Source organism: Pinus tabuliformis, chromosome 3_2 (genome assembly GCF_031772625.1).
Source record: "Pinus tabuliformis cultivar Carrire ecotype Pingquan chromosome 3_2, CPIR1, whole genome shotgun sequence".
Taxonomy (NCBI): domain Eukaryota; kingdom Viridiplantae; phylum Streptophyta; class Pinopsida; order Pinales; family Pinaceae; genus Pinus; species Pinus tabuliformis.
The window spans coordinates 8,364,280-8,385,000 of NC_142302.1; positions in this window are offsets into that span (position 1 = coordinate 8,364,280).

The window sequence follows — 20,721 nt, forward strand, 5'->3', positions numbered from 1 at the left end:
TGTTTCCTCTAAGATCGTTGCCCTGGAAGTTGTAAGTATGGAAGCTCCAGCTGTTATGCCTACGGTGCCGAGGTCGCCTAGGCCGAAGCCTACCCCTACTAGAGAAACCCAACTAGCCAAATCAAAGCAATCCATGAAGGAAAAGCAGAAGAATCCAATGTCAATGCATGCATCCCCAAGGAAGCATATGAAAACATAGAAGTAGAAGAAAGATAAACAGCGAGAAGGTAGTGGACTTGGAGGCTAAAGAAGCCCAGGGAACAGAATATATTGATGTTGAAGGAGAAGAACCCGTAACCATGCTACCCAAGTATATCCCTCCACGGAAGGGAAAAGCAAAGGTCACGAAGGATCGGATTCTAAGAAGTTCAACATATCTACACCCTTGCTACCTGAGCAGGTCCCTTTTGAAGGCCCACGGCTCACAAGGGTCCCGCTGCTGAAAATGGAGGATTCGACCTTGCAGACCACGCTAAGTTTCCACACTTGGCGACGGAAAAGTATATGTGTAGGGTCTATTATATAGAATCAGGTGTTACAACCCTGGAAACAGAGGAATGGGTCAGCGGTGTTGAGCACTCAAGGCTACTCAATTTGCTATGGGTACCCCATTATCACTGCACCCCCATCAATACGATATGTGTGTGCCAATTTCTCACATTGGTGTACGATGGTTGTTTATGGCTAGGAGGGCCTATCCCCATTATAGACATGCTTATTCACAGAATCACACACTTGCCTTATAAAGGCATGAACCCAGCTAAGGAGTTTAGTGGAAAAATAGGGAAAAAGACCTCGCAAAAAGGATGAAGAGGGATTACAGCCTCATTAAGAAGTCGCGAGGGTATTCAATTATTTCTATAACAGACTGGGAAGTTCAATTGGCTGCCCAAATTTTAGCAGGGAAGGTGATAAGAAAATGCCACACGGATGAAGTTCTGGTGCCTGTAGTTTCCCTTGCTACATAGTGCGTGAAAGGTATCCAATTTAATTAGTCAAGATACCTCTGTCAGGAGTTCCTAGCATACTACCGAGAGGACCAAGATGAATCCAAGTTGTTCCACTACGCTTGGTTATTGCTGTCAATTGTGCTTGTTGCATGGGAATTTCCGGAGGATAGCCAATTTCCTCCACTCAAGGAAGGATTTTCGGAGGCAACGTAATTTGCTTCATTATGGTCTATAAAGGATTCCACGCGGATTACAGAAACAAAGATATTTTTGGTTCTTATGGAAATGAGTCTCTGCGTGGCCATCAATCAATGTCCGAGGTTGTCCCCAACCTTGTTCACGCAACTGTCATCCTACGAAACATTAAAGATTTGCTTCCACAAAGTATATATCCAAGCGCAGAAGGATCTAGAGTAGAAATGGAATGACTTGCCTTACTTAGTGTCAGAAATGGACATCCAGGCAGTTGTATCGAAATGGCTTGCAGAGTGGCGCACCCCATCAGACTTAGATGCTGGAACAAGAATGGGCACAGGAAGTTCTGTTGTGTAAAAAAGAAAGGAGACAATTAAGCAAGTTGTACATACACTCATAGAGCAGAAAAATAAGGAAGCCACAGAAAAGGCTCGTGTGGAACAAGAATGCGCTGCCAAGGAGCAAGCGGAACAAGAACATCACGAGTCATAAAAAGGTGACAAGTCACCTTCGTCAGAGACAAAGGAGGAAGAACTTTCAAGACAAGGCGACGAAGGGGATGAGGGGCAGAGCACCCCATTTATTCTGAAGAGATGTGGCAAGGAGAAGCAAGGTGGTACAAGGAAGAAGCAGAAATCAGATAAGTCGCAAGGTGATCCCATGGTGTTAACAGAGGGCGATCTCAATGAGATCGGGGATAAAATTCAGGACACCACCACGGAAGTGTTGCAGCAATTTGAGAAGTAATACATGCAGACACTAGGGATCATCCAAAAGGATCCGTGTGAGCTTCAGATCCAAGCAACCAAAATACAGGTGCGCACCGAACAAGCGAGCCTGGAGCAAGAAAACTTGACACTCGGGATAAGCCAAGCAGTAGAGTTAATAAGGTACTTAGACCTCAGAACTATACCATTACCAAGCAATTATATTCATGCAGAGTCCATCGAGGATCACATTATCCTGAGTAGAATCAAGAACATTGGACTGAATATAGCAGTGCTCTCCAACGAGACCCTCCACGTGCTGCATAAAAGGGTGGAAAATGAATTGAGAACCAAGGAGCAGCGTGCCTTCAACCTCATCAGTGAGTACAAATTGAACAATGAGAAAATGTTCACTAAAAAAGATGCAGGATTTGAAGGAAAAGGAGGCACTTCAGACGCGTAGTTCCAGTTTGGAGTCAGTAGTAACAGAGGCATGCAAGACAGTGCATGAACTTCACATCCCAGAGGATGCACAGCCAGAAGCCAAAATCAAAAAATTAGCTACTGGTGTGCATGAGGCTAAAGCAGAGGTTGGCTAAGTTGTGTTTGATCTCAACATGAGGATTACAAATATGTAGTTAAAGTTGTAGCCCACAACTCTGCCTAATATCTGGGAGCAGCGCGAAGCTGCGATAAAGGAAGGTGTGGCAACCTTGAATGCCACAGTCACTGAATGTGTGTAATTGTTTGAGCAAGCTATGGAGGTAGTGACCAATCTGTAGGAGGATTTGAACTTGCAAATACTAAACACAAAGGTAAGGGAGATGCAACGAAAATATGATAAAGTCAAGGCAACTATGTGCTACATATCACTAGTGCAGTGCCTTGTTAAGTTACAGGAAGGAAAGAAGCTCCTAGCACAGGTGGAGGAAGTGTAGAAGAAGGAGGCTTTGATAAAGGCCAGGTTGCAGCATTGGTTAGAGGAGGCTTATCAAGTCATGATTACTATTCAAGATAAGCTTAAAGGGTTGCAACAGAAATAGCAGACGATGAGGCTGGCTGTAGAAGGACCAGCGATGGAAAAATTGGTTGAGGAAGTCAAGCAAGTAGCAACACAGAACACTGCCGAAGTTGCAGTGATCCAGGTGGAGCTAGGAGGCCTTTGCAGTAAGATCACAATGCCATCAGAGTGATTCTAATGCAATTCATGATCTTTGTGTTGGGGGCTTGTTGAGATGGGGTCCCCTGGGTCAGTTTTTGGGTTAATATAACCCAAGTTTGATATAGTTTTGTAATTAATGTAAAGTCTCCGCGATTTTTGGATGCAGAGTGTGTAGATGAATAAGAGTCAAAGGGGTTTAGCCCCTTGTTTTATGTAAAGTTTGAGTCGGTTTTGAGATCCACCCATGGTCCACAGACCATGGCATTGTATGAAAAAGTCTATAAATAGGTGTGTCTTACAAATTCTAAGGAAGGTATTTGAGGATAATTGATGACAAGGGAAGGGAAGTGATATCGAAGAGAAGTGGGTAAGATAGAAGAAAGGGTCTGCAGCTAAGTGTTCAGAGGCCTAAGTAGTGTCCGCAGCTGAGTGTGCAGACCCCTGCGGTTGAGTGCATAGGGCAGTTTTGAGTCTGTAACCTTGAATTGAAGATCAATAAAGACAGTTTCCAAAGAATCCTTGCTTATTTCTATTTATCTCTATTGATGTTATATGTTATCAATGAATAATGTGTTTTATGGAATATTGATCGAATGTTTGGCGATTCTCTCGAACAAGTCTTAATGATGTACGCAATGCATGTTTAAATAATTTCATGAAGGCTCCCATGAACTCTGTTATGTTTACTAATAACTTAAGTAGATATGCGCGAACACTAATTTAGGGTTGTTCTCTGATGATGTAAGTGAATAAATTGAATGTTAAAGGTCCGCAAAGACTGATCATAGACCTTCACAAAGGTTTGAAGGCTATGTTAACAAATTTGCAACAGTTTACCCTAAGATTTTATCGATCTGTGTAAAGGTAGATCTGAGGCGCTGAAAGACATCATACTAGTCTTTGGATGCAGAAACTTGGTTCTTGCATCCCCCCATACTGCTTCGGGTGAGATTGTAGCATACGCTATGCAGGTTGTTGCCGAAAGGGCCAGTAGTGTAGGGATTTTTTGGTTGGTGCAGCTAACTCTGAACCTGGGTTAGGACCCCCTAAGCCCACAGAACAAGTGCACTAAAAAATAATGGAACCCCTTTTCCTCCTAGTGGCCTAGTCAAAACACATCCCAATAGCCTACTAGTGGTTATGTTTGACTCCTTCTTCTCTTAACGGGAGTTACGAAATGGAATCTTATAGAATATTCTTCATCATGATCACGTGGCTAGCCCTTTTCCATGAATAACAGGGGTTAGCATGGCATCTTCTTGAATTATGTGTCGCAAAATAGGAAGGTCAACTTCTAAATGCCATAACTTTTGCATACAAAATCGGATTAAGGTGATTTTTATGACATTCGAAAGGTATATGATTAGTAAATTGTAATGGATATTCCAATGGACAATTCGTGAAAACATATATGATAATATTATATTAGAAATATCAGATTCTACACTATTACAGTTTTATTAAACTTTAATATCTATAGATTTAACTATAATTAGCCATGCATGTGAATGGAAACCATGCAAAAAAATAGAAAATGACAAAATAAGCTCACACACATAAGACACAATATATTCTCTTGGAAACCCTTTTGGGAGAAAAACCAGCTGGAAGGTGAGGTCGCTTTGCTCTCTTTCTTTGTCTGGAAATATGTTGAAGGTACAAAGAAGTAAAGCTTGTGGCTCGTGGGCTGCTAGAGTGCACAAATCATCCATGTGTGCTATACCTCATATCCCTCTTGTCTATCTTTTCTCAACTATGGAAAAAAATTCTCTCAAAATAAATGGAATGCCTCTTCCTCCTAGTGCTCTGGTTATAACACAACTCGATAGCCTACTAGTGGTTAATTTTGACTACATTTACCCTTAACTAGAGTTACAATATAAACTCTTCTAGAGTATTTTACATCACAAAAACATGGCTAACCCCTTTTCCATGAATAATGGGGGCTGATGTGGCATCCTCCCGAATTATAGGTGTTTTTGGGAAAAGTATCCAATACGGAATGACCCTATCCCACTCTAAGGGTGATAGTTCCTTAGCAACAATCAAAGCAAAGCTATCTAAGATTACTTCTTTATGAGATGTAAAAGAGGGGAGAAAGAGATCCACTAACCGATGTCTTTCGCTAATGGTTGATCCAATCTTCTCTCCTTGCTGCTTGCCCCCAGCTCCTTGCTCTTTCACTGGCCCAGCTACACCAAGATCCTGCAAAATGGAAAGAGAGGGAAACTACAAGAAGCGTACATTCATAATTGATTCAAGGATTAGAATAAATCAAATACACTAGTATAACAATACACCATTGAGACACATGCATATAGAAGAACCTCAAATGCTTTATTAATGGAAGAAGTAAGGTTCAGGAAGTGATACAACCATAAGAGGCCCAATCCAGCATCACCTTTCCAGCAGAAAGAAATCTCCTCTTCACCTCCTTCAAAGCAAATCACCCAATAGTTCTAAACTCAAACCAACAACAATTCTTTACATTCACAAGATTCCAGCCCCCCTAGACCTCATGAGAGAGATCTATATATAAAAGTTTTGGAGAAAGGATGAGTCAGCTTGAGGCTATGAAGCTGACTAGTGTCCTCTCTTACTTCAGTTATTCTTCAGTTCTTGAGTCCACTTGGAGGTTCTTGCTTCCACTTGGAGATTTAGAACCTCTTACTCATCACCAGTCGAATTCCCTGATCCAAGTGTCGTTTTGGAAGCTTCCTGGGCATTGACACCTTGAGGAATGACTGTGCCACATGTCCAAACTCGCCCAGCGTGGGTAGCCTTCTTTGCAGTTGACATTCAACGCAGATAGACAGTGGAGCAGTTGACATTCAGCGCATATGCTCAGTGGAGCAGTTGACATGATCCAGAATTGCCTTGTTTTTGAGTGTTTTCAGGTGGAGAACTTTTATTCAGTGCTGTGGTTTGTTGACCTTGTTCCTCTAGGGGTAGGAACAACATGTTTAGGGACTTTGGATCCCTTAGATTATGGACATTTCATGCTTCATGCTGTAAGGCACAAAAATGTCTATAACAGTTGCCCCCTAAAGTATGAGGTCGTTTATCAGGTGAAATGCTTTATCAGGAGGATCCGAAGTTCATTCAATCGCTGGGAGGTGACCTGTAATAAGATACAATACAATACATTATTTTTCATACTACTTTCATGATCTAGCTGAGGCAGGCATTCCCATGCTCAGCTTTATAAATACATTTTTCTGTACATAGAACAGACAATCGTCTAATGGTAGACTGATAATTCTCTGCTGAAATTATCATCCTTTGAGTAGGATGATCATCTGCTGTACATGTCAATGTCTTTATTTCCTGAATATATATCGCAGCCCGGATGGATGAAACTAGATCCGGGGTCTTCAAACTCGTTCGATCTTCACTCTAAGTACAGGTCGATCCATGTGAGAATTGCGCTGAAGTCGAACATGGAAAGACATCGCTTGATTACCGGCCAATGATGTAAACCGTTAACAAGCGCGAGAGGAATCACCGATAATGATAATGATCCTCAAGGTACTGCAGTACAATTCACGTGGTGTGAATAAAGGACTTGGCGTCGAACACCACGCAAAATCTTCTGGTCGAAGGTCATTGATGTATACCTGTCGCCGGAAGTGAGAAACTTGCCATTGAGGCATGCAAGTTTCAAAGTACTGAGGGGGTTGTTCCTAGACCAACTCCTTGGATAATGAGCTGATGTCGACAAGGAGCGATCCATCAAAGGAGGGCCTTAATGAATCCCACATCAGTGACACGGAACGAAGCTAATGATTTTAATGGAGGTGAAATCAATCTGTGAAATATGATTCAGGGTGGCGGTCATGAAAGGATGAAAGATGATGTATGGTAGTGGACGGGACACGGTTGACTCTTTCTGAACAACATCTCTTGAACATATAACGACACTGATGCGATGGATTGGTAGCATTACCCCAAATGTGGATGGTTTGGCGAGACCATGGTGATGAGACCGGTGAATGAAACAACCCAACCCGATGTGGTACGGAGGAAAAGTGTCATGTTCAAGAGCGACTTGCTACCATTAAAGCTATGAGGTTCTCCCAATTTTTCCCCAGTCATTTCTGACCAGTACCTCTTTATTTTTGTCAAGCTTGAGGAGGATAACATATGTTTGTTCTATAACCTGCCCTTCGGGCAAGCCCATCGCTATGTTTTAACGAGCCTAGCGATAGGGAAACTTGTTCTCGTCTAAAGACAAGTTTGTCGCTATTTAATCATTTTAACGAGTCTAACAACAAGGAAAACTCGGTCCTTTTCATTTTTAGAGAGTCTGAAAAGGTGCGTAAAGTCAACTCCAAAATTCCTTTTTCGTCATCTAATCCCTTAAGTCCGAAAAAGTATAAAACAATACAAAAGGGATGAGTTTTCGATATCTTTAACGAGCCGAACAAAACAAGCGCTCGATCTTTTTGTGCAATAATCCCTCAGGTCCAAAAAGATTAAAATCTAGAGGAGGGATAGCTCTTCCGGTCCTTTAACAAGCTGGAAGGCCAAAACTCGGCAATCTTTTCATATTTTACGAGTCAGTTGAAAAGAGCTCAAAGAAGACTCGTCTTTTGAGGAACGAGTGATAAATAGGGATAGCAATTGATTCCAGGTACAGGTTGGAATTTTCCAATCACGGCAGTGTCACAAGGATGGCTAGGTGAAATCACTCTTCATAGCTGTTCCTCAAAATGGGTAAACAATCAGATGGAGGTGAACGATCGGCCAAATGAAAGTGGAGGTGGCAGGTGCAAACACGACCAAGGCTTTTTATGGCTGATAAAATTTACGATCACAGTGGTTATTTACCGGGATAGGTTCATTTTTTATTTAAAAATGAACTTAAACTCTGGAGGAAACATTGCTCACTGCTTATATTTATTTTTTAACGAGCATGAAGACCGCGTTAAAACTGCTCGGATCTTGCGTTTATTTTTTAACAAGCATGAACTTTATGCTAAAACTGCTCGATTTTGCGTTTATTTTTTAACGAGCATGAACTTTATGCTAAAACTGCTCGATATACCAGTCATAAGATAAGAATGTCTCATGGAAGATCCCATTTTTTATAGAGCTTGCGCCTTTCCGAAGCCATGCTCACTCTCCTTTCTTTATGCAAGTTTGGAAACGGCTAATCCTACGAGTTTAAAGGGTTAGACCTACAGGTTTAAAGGGAGGACCTAAAAATTTAAAAAATAAATAGTCGCCCCTTGCTTGCATTCCAAAAGGTTGCATGCCCCCAGGTATAAAATACAATTTCAAGGTTGCCCCTACTTATCCGTCAAAACATTTGTTTTAAAGGGTGAGGCTTACCTCTTTCAGGTTACCCAAAGATTGTTCTGTTAATCTTTCAAACTGAACACTTCTTCGGCGATGTCTACCTAAATAGACAACGGTGAATGACCTTTGTCAAACACGTAACTTTGACAAAAGAATCTTATTGCAGAAAAACCCCTCTTCCATCCATGGACGGGGTACGGACTAGTCATATTCTCTCGCGGAAATTCTACCTTATACCCAAAGTTCTTTCTGCCCAACGCAGACCAGGATGCATGCCCCCTGGGTTCCAGTCCCATCTTTCCGAATCACTCGCACTCATCGGGAAGAAGGACTGGGGGTGGAGACATTTCTTGATTGAATAGACCATTTAGGGTTGGTATGTGACTATTTGCGATGTGTGATCCCGGAAATGAAAGTTGGTCTACGAGCTTGACCATTCTTCCTTCGTGTGGAAAACACATTACTCTAAAGAGTGAGGAGACTACAGCTCCCATGCAATATATATAGTCTCGTCCAAGGAGTAGGTTATCATCCAAGGGTCCTTGAACGACCATCACGTTCATTTGAATGGTCTTCCCTTTCAATGTTATAGGCACATTGGGGAGGATCCCTAATGGTCGACTGGTTCCTTTATCGAAACCCAAGAGATTTCTTATCTCAGGTAAAAGCGCCGGGGAACCCAGTGCTTTCCAAGCAACAGAGGAAAGGATACTCACAGATGCCCCTTCATCAATGATAGTGCCAGCCATTACCATTCTGTATATTTGGACTATGATTCTGAATGGTATACTGGCTCGCAACCGGGGTCTGCCTAGTTGGTTCCAATCAAAGGACACAACCAGTTTGCTTGGTGGTGGGACCGAATACACGGCCGGATATGACCCTGACGATGTTCCTTCCTGCGATAAAGGAATGGGCGCATTGCCCTGATGCTCGTCAGAGTCTGTGTTGATGAAAAGAATCTGGATGGTGCCATCCTTATTCTCTTCAGTGAGGGTGTCATTTGAAGATGAATCTTCAGTGACGGTGTCATTTGAAGATGAAACTTCTGAAGGGAGAACCGGGTCAACTGCCGTTTTGACCTTTGGACTTTCGTCTGGTCTGGATTCAGTAGGTTCATTTTCAATGACTGACGCTTCAGCTGACCACTTGAGCGGGCCAGCTGTATTCTCAACCAACGAAGGACTTGGAACGAGTTTTTTATATCCAGGAGGAAGTCTCAACGGTGAAACCGGACGATCTTCCAAAACTCTTTTCGCTTCGTCTAAGAAGGGACAATGGTGGATGGCATGATCGCCTTCACACAGTCTGAAGGGGGATCTTGCTCCCCCTCTTTGTCTTGAACCTTCACTTTCGCTGGTTGACGGTAAGCATTCAACATGGCTATCAGAGGTTGATGCTCCCGAATTGTGCAAACGAGGGGACCAGTCCCTTAGTATCCGGGGAATACAGGGACAATCTCTATGGAAGTGGTCTCCTCTACATATGACACATGGCGATTTAGGCCCGGTCTGTGCTGTGTGTGGATTTTTGTCAGATGTCTTTTGCTTGCCCCCAGTCGCCTTAGGCTCCTTCTTCTTCTTCTCTCTCTTCTTCTTCTCCTTCTTCTCCATGGGAGCTTGGCTTTTGCTGGCTCTATCTTGCGAAGATGAAGGATTGGAGGAAGAGTTATAGGAAGTAGAAGGCTGGTGGGCAGCTCTAGACTGATCTAACTGTTGACTCGACTGTTCAGGAACCATGGTGTTCTGAACTACATTGGTTGAGAATAGCCATATTGGCAGGCCAATTGTCAGTCCTGGAAGCGACAATGTGGCCATGTGGGGCGCACCAACTTCTCCCCAAGAGGAGAAAGGACTAGGATTTCCATCATGGGGAATTCCTTGGTTTGTGCGTTCCATGTTCTCAACCTACAGATCAACGCAGGAATGGGAGGTGATTATGTTCCGTTTAAAATAAATTTTATAACGACGCTTTAGACACAACTTGCTTTTTCACTTTTTAAGAGTCGAGAAAAAGCTAAAGATGACTCTAGTCTCCTTCGATGTTTTAACGAGCCCGAAGTGACAAATGCTCGGATGGACTTTTTCAGTTATAGAGTTTGAAAAAGGCCAAAAGAAACTACTCTGGAGTTCTAGGCAGAGGGTGTGCCAAACTTTTCGCAAAACCACAGAATACGTTTTACGGTACGAGTGGTCGATCTTCGTGAATGCTGTGTTCACTACATTGCGATCAGTAGGGCGGCCGACACGGCTTCCTATGGATAAAGGCTTTGTTCCTATAGGGGTCTCCCAATATATACGCAATGGTACGTGGGAGCACAAGTCCGTATTGATACTTATCGCTTCACCGTGGAGGAATCACCCAACCACTCAATGCTAAGATATCATGTTTAACGACGCCGGAACACGTCTCTAGCTTAGACCTCTATGTGTTTGCGTTATGTTTCAAAGCGTTGTTATGTAAATTCAATTTATTTTAGGTTGATCTTGTTTAGCAGTTTGCCTTTATGGATCACCACGAGATGTATGGTACAACTCCTAAATGCAGTCTAAAGATGAGAAGCAAGCTTTTTCAATCTTTTCAACTTATGAAAATCTTAACTACTGAGGGAAAAGAAAGACATCATCTTTTCACACAGATCATAGAGCACACACTAATGCACTTTTTCCTAAATCAACATGCAAGCTGTCAAAATGCACCTAAAATCACATTTTCAGCGCAGGTAGCCCCTTCAGGACCTACGATGAAATGCAGACTACCTTCACAGTGCCTGCAATGAAGAGAGAAACTCTCGTTTCCCTCAGGTTCTGGGTCACAGATTGCTCAGAAATCAACAGTTTTTGGCCAAATCAAAGCTATCAATCAAGTACATACTAAAGGATGATTCAAGGGAGGATGAAAAGCTATCACTAAGAGTTGTTCAGAGTCCTTGTGGATCAGCTCTTCAAATCATAAACATACCCAGAAACTGAGCTAGAGTAGCTACCCTCTACTTTGCATTTGAAAGATCCAAATGCAGTTCGATTCGGTACTCCCTGTGTTTAGGAAATGAATAGCAAAAACACAAACAACCAACAAGATACGTCCCCCAGTGGAGTCGCCAATTTGTTGTTGGGAAAAGTATCCAATACGGAATGACCCTATCCCACTCTAAGGGTGATAGTTCCTTAGCAACAATCAAAGCAAAGCTATCTAAGATTACTTCTTTATGAGATGTAAAAGAGGGGAGAAAGAGATCCACTAACCGATGTCTTTCGCTAATGGTTGATCCAATCTTCTCTCCTTGCTGCTTGCCCCCAACTCCTTGCTCTTTCACTGGCCCAGCTACACCAAGATCCTGCAAAATGGCAAGAGAGGGAAACTACAAGAAGCGTACATTCATAATTGATTCAAGGATTAGAATAAATCAAATACACAAGTATAACAATACACCATTGAGACACATGCATATAGAAGAACCTCAAATGCTTTATTAATGGAAGAAGTAAGGTTCAGGAAGTGATACAACCATAAGAGGCCCAATCCAGCATCACCTTTCCAGTAGAAAGAAATCACCTCTTCACCTCCTTCAAAGAAAATCACCCAATAGTTCTAAACTCAAACCAACAGGAATTCTTTACATTCACAAGATTCCAGCCCCCCTAGACCTCATGAGAGAGATCTATATATAGGAGTTTTGGAGAAAGGATGAGTCAGCTTGAGGTTATGAAGCTGACTAGTGTCCTCTCTTACTTCAGTTATTCTTCAGTTCTTGAGTCCACATGGAGGTTCTTGCTTCCACTTGGAGATTTAGAACCTCTTACTCATCACCAGTCGAATTCCCTGATCCAAGTGTCGTTTTGGAAGCTTCCTGGGCATTGACACCTTGAGGAATGACTGTGCCACATGTCCAAAATCGCCCAGCGCAGGTAGCCTTCTTTGCAGTTGACATTCAACGTAGGTAGACAGTGGAGCAGTTGACATTCAGCGCAGATGCTCAGTGGAGCAGTTGACATGATCTAGAATTGCCTTGTTTTTTAGTGTTTTCAGGTGGAGAACTTTTATTCAGTGCTGTGGTTTGCTGACCTTGTTCCTCTAGGGGTAGGAACAACATGTTTAGGGACTTTGGATCCCTTAGATTATGGAATTTTCATGCTTCATGCTGTAAGGCACAAAAATGTCTATAACAATAGGTGTGAAAACACGAAGGTCAACACTAGTAGAAAATGAGAAATTAGTGACTAGGTGACTAAAAACATTAATCACCACAACTTTTCCAAGTGAAATACTACCAAAAATGAGCAATATTAAGTGACCCAACTAAAAATGACTAATTTAGTCCTGGGTTAAAATATATGACTAGCTAATAAGTAATACAACTAAAAATGACTAATGTGAATGACTAATTTAGTCTAGGAACAAAACTATGACTACCTAACAAGTACTACAATAATATGTATTAGTTGTTTATGTAATCATTTTATTTGTGCCACTTCAACAATCTAAACTTAGAAGTGAATGTACCTCATTTGCACACTAATTTTTTTTCCAACTCACAAAATACAATTTAACAATAATTTCTCTTTATCTTGACATATCTCTCCATGGTGTAATTGGAATATAAATCATATTCCTCCTTTAAATTTATGAGTATTGTGTTGACACTTAAAACCTTTACAATGAACCCTCCTAGTTTCATATACACAATTAGAGTTCCATTGCTTTAAGCTCATGCATTATATATCATTGTCTATGTTCTAATTAGAGACATAAGTAACTTGTAATGTCCTTAAGTCCACTTTGTCCCCTCTTATTCACCCAACTCCTAAATCTACATGCTACACCACAACAATATTATACCACTTAAAATTCTTTGTGTCATTTATGTAATGTACGCAATATATATATACGACACCATAGGATTGTTGTCTCCCTTCAATCCTATCACTATATGTGTATATGAATGACACATTTTTATTTAAACATTTGAACTATATGTATTCCCACATAGGCTTGAGGTTGTTGGTATGCCTTATATTGTTTCAAAAAGCATCATGTGTCAGATAAGAATTGAAAGTAAACTTGAAGAATTCCTATCATACCTTTAAAAATGAATTAAATCAAGTGCCAACAAAGTGCGATTGCTTTTTTTGACCTTAGATTGCCAAAGCACATGTTTCTAAGAGTAGAGTATATTTATATGCTCCAAGCAATTAATTGGAATCAAAGGAACTTTTCAATAATTTTGTCCTCTTCACCCTAATTTCAAGTTAGAAAATATACATTTAAATTTAACTTCATTGTTGATAATTTTAATTTTGTGCCACATCTTCCAATCGTCATGTAACCAAGGCGTGATCATTCAGTTAACCATTGGCCCTTGGAAATCCCAAAAACAATATCACTGCAAGTACATTGGTATCACAACGAACTATCAACAAACAAACCTTTTGCGCCACACCTTTCAATCATCATGTAACCAAGGCATCATCATTTCTTTATAGGGCTAACCATTGACCCTCAGAAATCCCCAAAACAATATCAATTCAAGTATGTTGGTATCACACTAGACTATCAACAAACATACTTGTGGAAATCCACAAGAGGTCGATTAGGTTAGGCTTTAATTTTTTGTCTCCTTCAAATTCACCACAACTCCCTTTTAGTTCTGAAAAAATTGTTGGGTTTCATTCTGAGTTGTTTCATCTATATAAATTCAAACAAAAATGCATTCTACTAAAAGTGTTGCACTTGGTTTTGATTTTGCTATGTTACTTACCCTTCAACTCTATTGGACAGACAAGGCGTCACTTCTATCACAAGAGAATCTGATGATTTCAGGTACAAATCCTTGTTTTAAGGCCCTTTCCCTGTCTGTATGAATACACACTCAAGCATATGTAGATATATGTATATATGGTAAATTGGAGTTGAAGAGTCCAAGTGATAAAAGGGCATATTTGTTGAAATACTTGTATCCTTCACTATTTTGGCTTATAATGTTAGCCTGTGAGAATGTGTGAAATACCTTGTCTTACAACCAAAACAAACCCATTTTTCCCTTGTTAACTTATGACTATTTTTGCATTGGTTTGTTTCATCTCTAATTACTTCATTTGGTGTTATGTTGTTATTAATATTGTCGGGCTGCAGTTGTTTTTTCATTTACCCACATGAAGGAACTATGTGAAATAAATCCTTCTCTGCAATTGAGTCCATTGTTTCAATATTCGACATCAATTTAGATTATGGTATTGATCTAGATTTAAACAAGAACGCAAAAAATTACAGATATGACCATAAATACAGAGATGCAACAAAAAGAATACTTCACTTCATTGATGTAAATTACTGAAATATGCTTACAAACATAAATTGGAATAAACTAGCTCGAGCGATGGTAGCTTATCTCTGAGAAGAGATGTGGCGGCTACATGTCGTTGAACTGTCTTACAATGAGGCTCGAAGGCCTATTTATCATTTAGAAACAATGTAAAATCCTAAACATCCAAAAACCTAACCCTAGGAGATGAAGCGCCAAACTATGGGCCCTGTTTTGGGTAAATTGGTACATCAACTTCCCGAGGTCGTAACTTTGGCATACAATATCCGTTTGACGTGCACAATACCTCATTAGAAATATATATCCGAGGAATACAACTTTTTATGGAGAAACATCAGTCCATGAACCCATGTTGCACCCAGTTTTCCCAAAAAAACGTCGTTTGGGGCCTCAAAACGGCTCCGGAAGTTCATGACCTGAAAAATTGCTAAAAATAGTAAATTGTGCTACAAATAATGAAACTGAAAAACTTAAAGAAACAATGGTGGAGGTCTAAGTGGATTAGGCGGGTGGCCACCATTATCCACTTGGATCATTCCTCCCCCCTTAGGAAGCAATGGTCCCCATTGCTTTGAGTTCCTCCATGAGATGAGGAAACTTCTACTGAACTTGGTCCCTAGTGAGCCACTTGCCCTGGTGAAGGAGTTGGCCTGCTTTGACAACTCGACAAAATTGGATCCTTTGCTATCGGGTGTTCTTGCTCTACGTGTCCATGATCTAATCAATTGTGGCTTCTTCCATGCAATCTGGATTTAACTCTGTAGGTGTGAGTTGTTTTGCAATGTCTGATGTATCTAGCAATGGTGGGAAGTATGGTCGAAGGTGGTCCACATTGAACACTAGGTGCATGCCAAGGAATGGGGGAATGTTGAGCTCAAATTCATTGTCTCCCACAGCCTTGGTAATGGTGTAAGGAGCATATCGGACTGATCTGTGTTTCCGATAGGCTCCAGTAAGGTGTTCCTTTTACAAATGCAACTAGATTTTGTCGCCCACCTGAAACTTGTGTGACACCCGATGTTTATCATGTCACTGCTTGTACTTGGCATTTGATTTCTCCAAAATGTTGTGTACTTGTTGACGGATATATTGGATGTGCTCAATGAAGTGGTTTGCCTTATCAGTTTCAGACTAGACATGAGCTGAATCTGCCTGAGTAGTTGCAAATGGCATGGCCACATCAATGGGACATAGTGGCTGGAATCCCAAGGCCACCTAAAAGGGCTTGTGGCCAGTCGAGCTATGGAGAGCCCGGTTATATCTGTGTTGGACATAAGGGAGTATCCGATCCCATGTGCGTGGATGCTTTGAGTTGTACAAGTGCATAATGTGTATGATCATCCTGTTGACGACCTCTGTCTGGCCATCATTTTGGGATGGAAAGTTGTGGACTTAGTGAGCTTGGTGTCTAGCATTGACCAGAGATTGGACCAAAATGCACTAAGGAACCTGTTGTCCCAATATGAGATGATATATTGTGGGATCCCAAATTGTACCCACACTCATTCAAAGAAGAGTTTAACAGTGGCTTCTGCTGTGATATTCTTCTTGCAGGCCGCCATAATGGCCATCTTCGAGAATCTGTCGACAACCACAAAAACACAGTTGTTGCCATGCTTAGTAGAAGGAAGGCCCGCATTGTAATCCATGGAGATGGATTCCCAAGGTTGACTAGGGGTAGGCAACGGAGTATAGAGGCCTTGATTCTTGATGGTTGGTTTGGAAATGGTGTAGGCAGTGCAGGATCTGATATACTTCCTGACATCATGTCAAAGATTCAGCCAATAGAAATACTTCTGCAGTACTTCCACTGTTTTCTCGGCCCCGAAATGCCTAGCAGCCCGACTATAGTGCGATTCCCAAATCATGTTGGCACGCTCACTTGAAGGAACAAAAAGGTGACCCAGGTGGCATAATAGGGAATCTTGGAGGTGAAAATCTAGAACATGCTGACCCTCCAAGAGTGTCTGGTTTGTGTGGCCGAATTCTGGGTCACTTTTGTAGAGAAGTAGCCAATCAAAAGTGTCATGCCCACAAGAGTTGAGCATGGTGGTTAATTCAATGATCGGTGGTCAGTTGAGGCAATCTGCAACATTGTTGGTGCTTCCTTTCTTATACTTGATATTCAAATGGAACTGTTGTAGGTATGTGGACCACTTCTGATGGCAATTGTTCTGCAACTTCCCTCATGTCTATATGAACTGTAGGGGCTGGTGGTCTGTGTGGATGACCGTTTCCTTCCCCAAAATGTAATGCTTCCATTGTTGGCAGGCCTGCACAATGGAATACATCTCTTTGTCATAAGTGGGATAACTCCAAACTATGCCTGAAAGTGTCTCACTATGATATGCCACTAGATGCTCGTGTTGAGTAAGGACTGCCCCAATAGCATAGTTAGAGGCATTTGTCTCGACCTTAAATGGTTGTTGCAATTCTGGTAATGTGAGAACTGGTGCCAAGTAGAGGTGATGTTTCAACTCTATGAATGCCTTTTGTTGAGATTCAGGCCAAAAGAAATTTTCTTTCGCTCCTCCCTTGGTGACTTGACTCAAGGGCCAAGTGATATGAGAGAATCCTAACACGAACCTGTGGTATAAATTGGCAAGACCCAGAAAGCTGCATAACTCTGTCAGAGTGGTTGAAGCTGGACAATCCTGAATGACTTGGATCTTGGTTGGATCCACATGCGCTCCCCATTCATCAATAATGTATCCCAGATACTGAACTTGGGTCATGCCAAAAGTGCATTTCTCCAAATTGGCACATAGCTTGTGTTGTCGCAGTGTTTGGAGAACTTGTCATATGTGATGGAGGTGCTCCTCCCAACTCTGGTTGAAGATCAAGATGTCATCCAAGTATACCACTACAAATGAGTTGGTGAATGGCTACAAGATGTCATCCATTAGCCTCATGAAGGTTTTAGGAGCATTTGTCAACCCGAAAGGCATAACCAACCATTCGCAAAGGCCCTCCTTGTCTTTGAAGGGAGTCTTCCACACATAGGAGGGTTTGATTAGTACCTGGTGATATCCTGACCTCAAGTCAATCTTGCTGGAATATTTTGCCCCCTTCAATTGGTCCAGAAGGTCATCAATTCATGGGATCACATACATATTCCAGACAATGATCTTGTTTAGCGCCCAATAGTCAATATTGAGTCTCCAAGTCCCATCCTTCTTCTGTACCAACACAATTGGGCTCCCACAGGGTGATGAACTCGATCGGATGTGACCTTTCTGCAGCAGTTCATGAATCTGCCTCTTGATTTCATCGTCTCCAAAATGGAGCGTCAATAGATTGGTCCATTGGGTAGTGGTGCACCTGGGGTCAGATCAATGGAGTACTTGACCTGGAAGTGTAGAGGCACCCCTGTGGGGGAGGTGAATATGTCCTCGTACTCCTCCATGACCTTGTTCATCTGTTGTTGTCATGCAAAGGGGCCCTGTCTAGAGGTTTTGGCCACTGTCATCTTCTTTCCTTGAGGGCATATCATCAAGAACACAAATTGCTCAGTTTTGGAAATGAGATTACTGCATTGTTTTGCAGTAACCAAAGAGATGGTGGTAGGCAGTGCTACCTCTGGTATCCTGTACAACTTATTTCCCAAATTAACAATAACAGCACAAGGCCTTGACTCATACACAGCATGTCTCTTCCACAAGTATCGTTAGCCTAATAATACATTGCAAACATCAAGGGGAGCAAAGTCACACAATACCTCATCCGTGAAGGGCTTGATGTTGTATGGAAGGCGACACTACTGGCTCACGCAAAGATCTTGTCCTTGGTGAAGCTACTCGATGGTGTACGTTTGTGGATGTGTTGTGGTCGGTAAGCCCATCCACTTCACAACCTCTGCCAAAATGAGGTTCTTCTGGCTCCTGCTGTCGACAATGAACTGTAGCAAGGAACCCTTTACCCACATCTGGGAGTGAAAGAGGCGCTCCTCCTCCTCCGAATCTTCGAATTCCTCCTTCTGGATCTTTATGGTGGTAATAGTGGTGTTGGGCTCCACATTGATAATCTGCTTAGCTTTTCCATTCCCCTTATCGGAAACTGACTCAGAGTTGGAACATGCATCTAATTCCAAAGACTTGAGCTCGGCCACCAGTGACTGCTTGGCCTGACACTCACTTGTGCTGTGAGTGGAGCTCTTATGGAACTCACGCTACTTTCCCATGTCCTTCTTCGGCTTCGTGATGTTTTTATTTGCTTGCAGCTTTGGCAGGTTTTCCTGGGCCACCCCGCCTTGGTTTTGTCCTTTGTTCATTGGTTTGGGGGCACCTTTCCCTTGCTTCAGATTCGCAGATTCAAAGTATCGCTTCTTTTGTTTAAACTTCTGCTTGATCTTAACAGTGTATTAGTACGTCATGCCGAGTGAGGAGATGTCCAGGAACTCTATCTCATCCTAGATGTACCTGTGTAGGCAGTCGTGAAATTTGAGTACCAAATGCAGCTCAGAATCCTTGATGCCCAAATTTTTGCGAAGGGTATGAAAAATATTGTAAACTTCAGCACATCTTGGTCCCTTCCTTGCCACAGCATGGTCCACTTTATGTATTTATCCTCATAGCTTCTAACAGGGTAGTACTTCTCCTTGATGGCATTCCAGAATGAATTCCAAGTGGGTGTGGCTGAAAACGTGAGGTCATACTTTCATTCTTCTGCTTGCAGTAGGTTTCCCACCAGTGCTTGACGTGGGGCACATCTTTGAGAAGACTGAAAGTAATCTTTTCCTAGCTGGAAAAATCATGAACAAAAAATACCCTTCTAGCAGATTTACCCATTTATCTACAACGTTTGCATCTATCTGACCCTCAAATATGGGAATATCAAAGTTAACTTGTACCTTAAAGGGTGTGGCACTCTAGAGTAGTTGTTGGAAGTAGATGTGTCATCCCTGGGTAGCCACTAAAGGATCTGGACAAATTTTTCCATCATCATGTTCCTTTGTTGCTCAAGGGCCTCTTTGAGCAAGATTTTGATAGGATCTCTTGCCCCCTCATCTTTCTCTTCATCCGCCATGGGAGGTCGTCGGGATTTGTGAGGTTGTCTTGCAAAAGTTTGACTAGTTCAAGCCCTAACTCCTTATATCCCAACCTTTTTGGGGATATACAAAAAAAAATAGAGAAAGAGCAAACCGCTCTGATACCACTGATCTGGATTTAAACAAGAACACAACAAATTACAAAGATGCAATAGAAAAAATACTTCATTTCATTGATGTAAAATACTGAAATATGCTTACAAACAGAAATTGAAATAAACTAGCTCGGGCGATGGTAGCTTATCTCTAAGAAGAGATGTTGCATCTACATGCCTCTGAACTGTCTTACAATGAGGCTCGAAGGCCTATTTATCATTGAGAAACAATGGAAAACCATAAACTTCCAAAAACCTAACCCTAGGAGATGAAGCGCCAAACTATGGGCCCCATTTTGGGTAAATTGGTATATCAACTTCCTGGGGTCATAACTTTGGCATACGATCTTCGTTTGACACGCACAATGTTGAAGTTTCTAAGTCTACCGATTAGAAACCCTCCATGCACTTTACTGATTTATTCCTACCTACTTGTTTCGTTACTTAACAAGTTATTTACAATGTAGATACTGGAAATAAACACTAGTTCATGCTCAACATATTACAGATCAACAACTGAAGGAAACATAAACAATCACACCAAATGATACCATTATTATTGGACCTATATCCCCAGAAAAACCCAATGCCGAAAAAACGGTGCAGCTATCTGAGGGTTTTCTTATTAAGCAATTCAGAGTACAATATGGGTGCCAAATTCGGCTTACCCAACAGAGAATTTCCTTGGCAGTAGTACCTCTTAGTCTGAGACAAATGTCCTGGTTGAAACCCCGAATAAACCTTCAGGTAGATCCTCAGCTCCAATCTACCCCAGAAACCCCAGCATCTTCCTTTATGGACTACGTCAGCCTCTCTCTGCCTAGTGTTGGCCCTACATCACCCTGAATGGGCCTGCGTCAACCTCAGGAGGCCCTGCATCAGCCTTCTAGCCCTCTATGTTAGCATCTCTTGCCTCTCTGAAGCTCTGCATAGCTCCCGGAT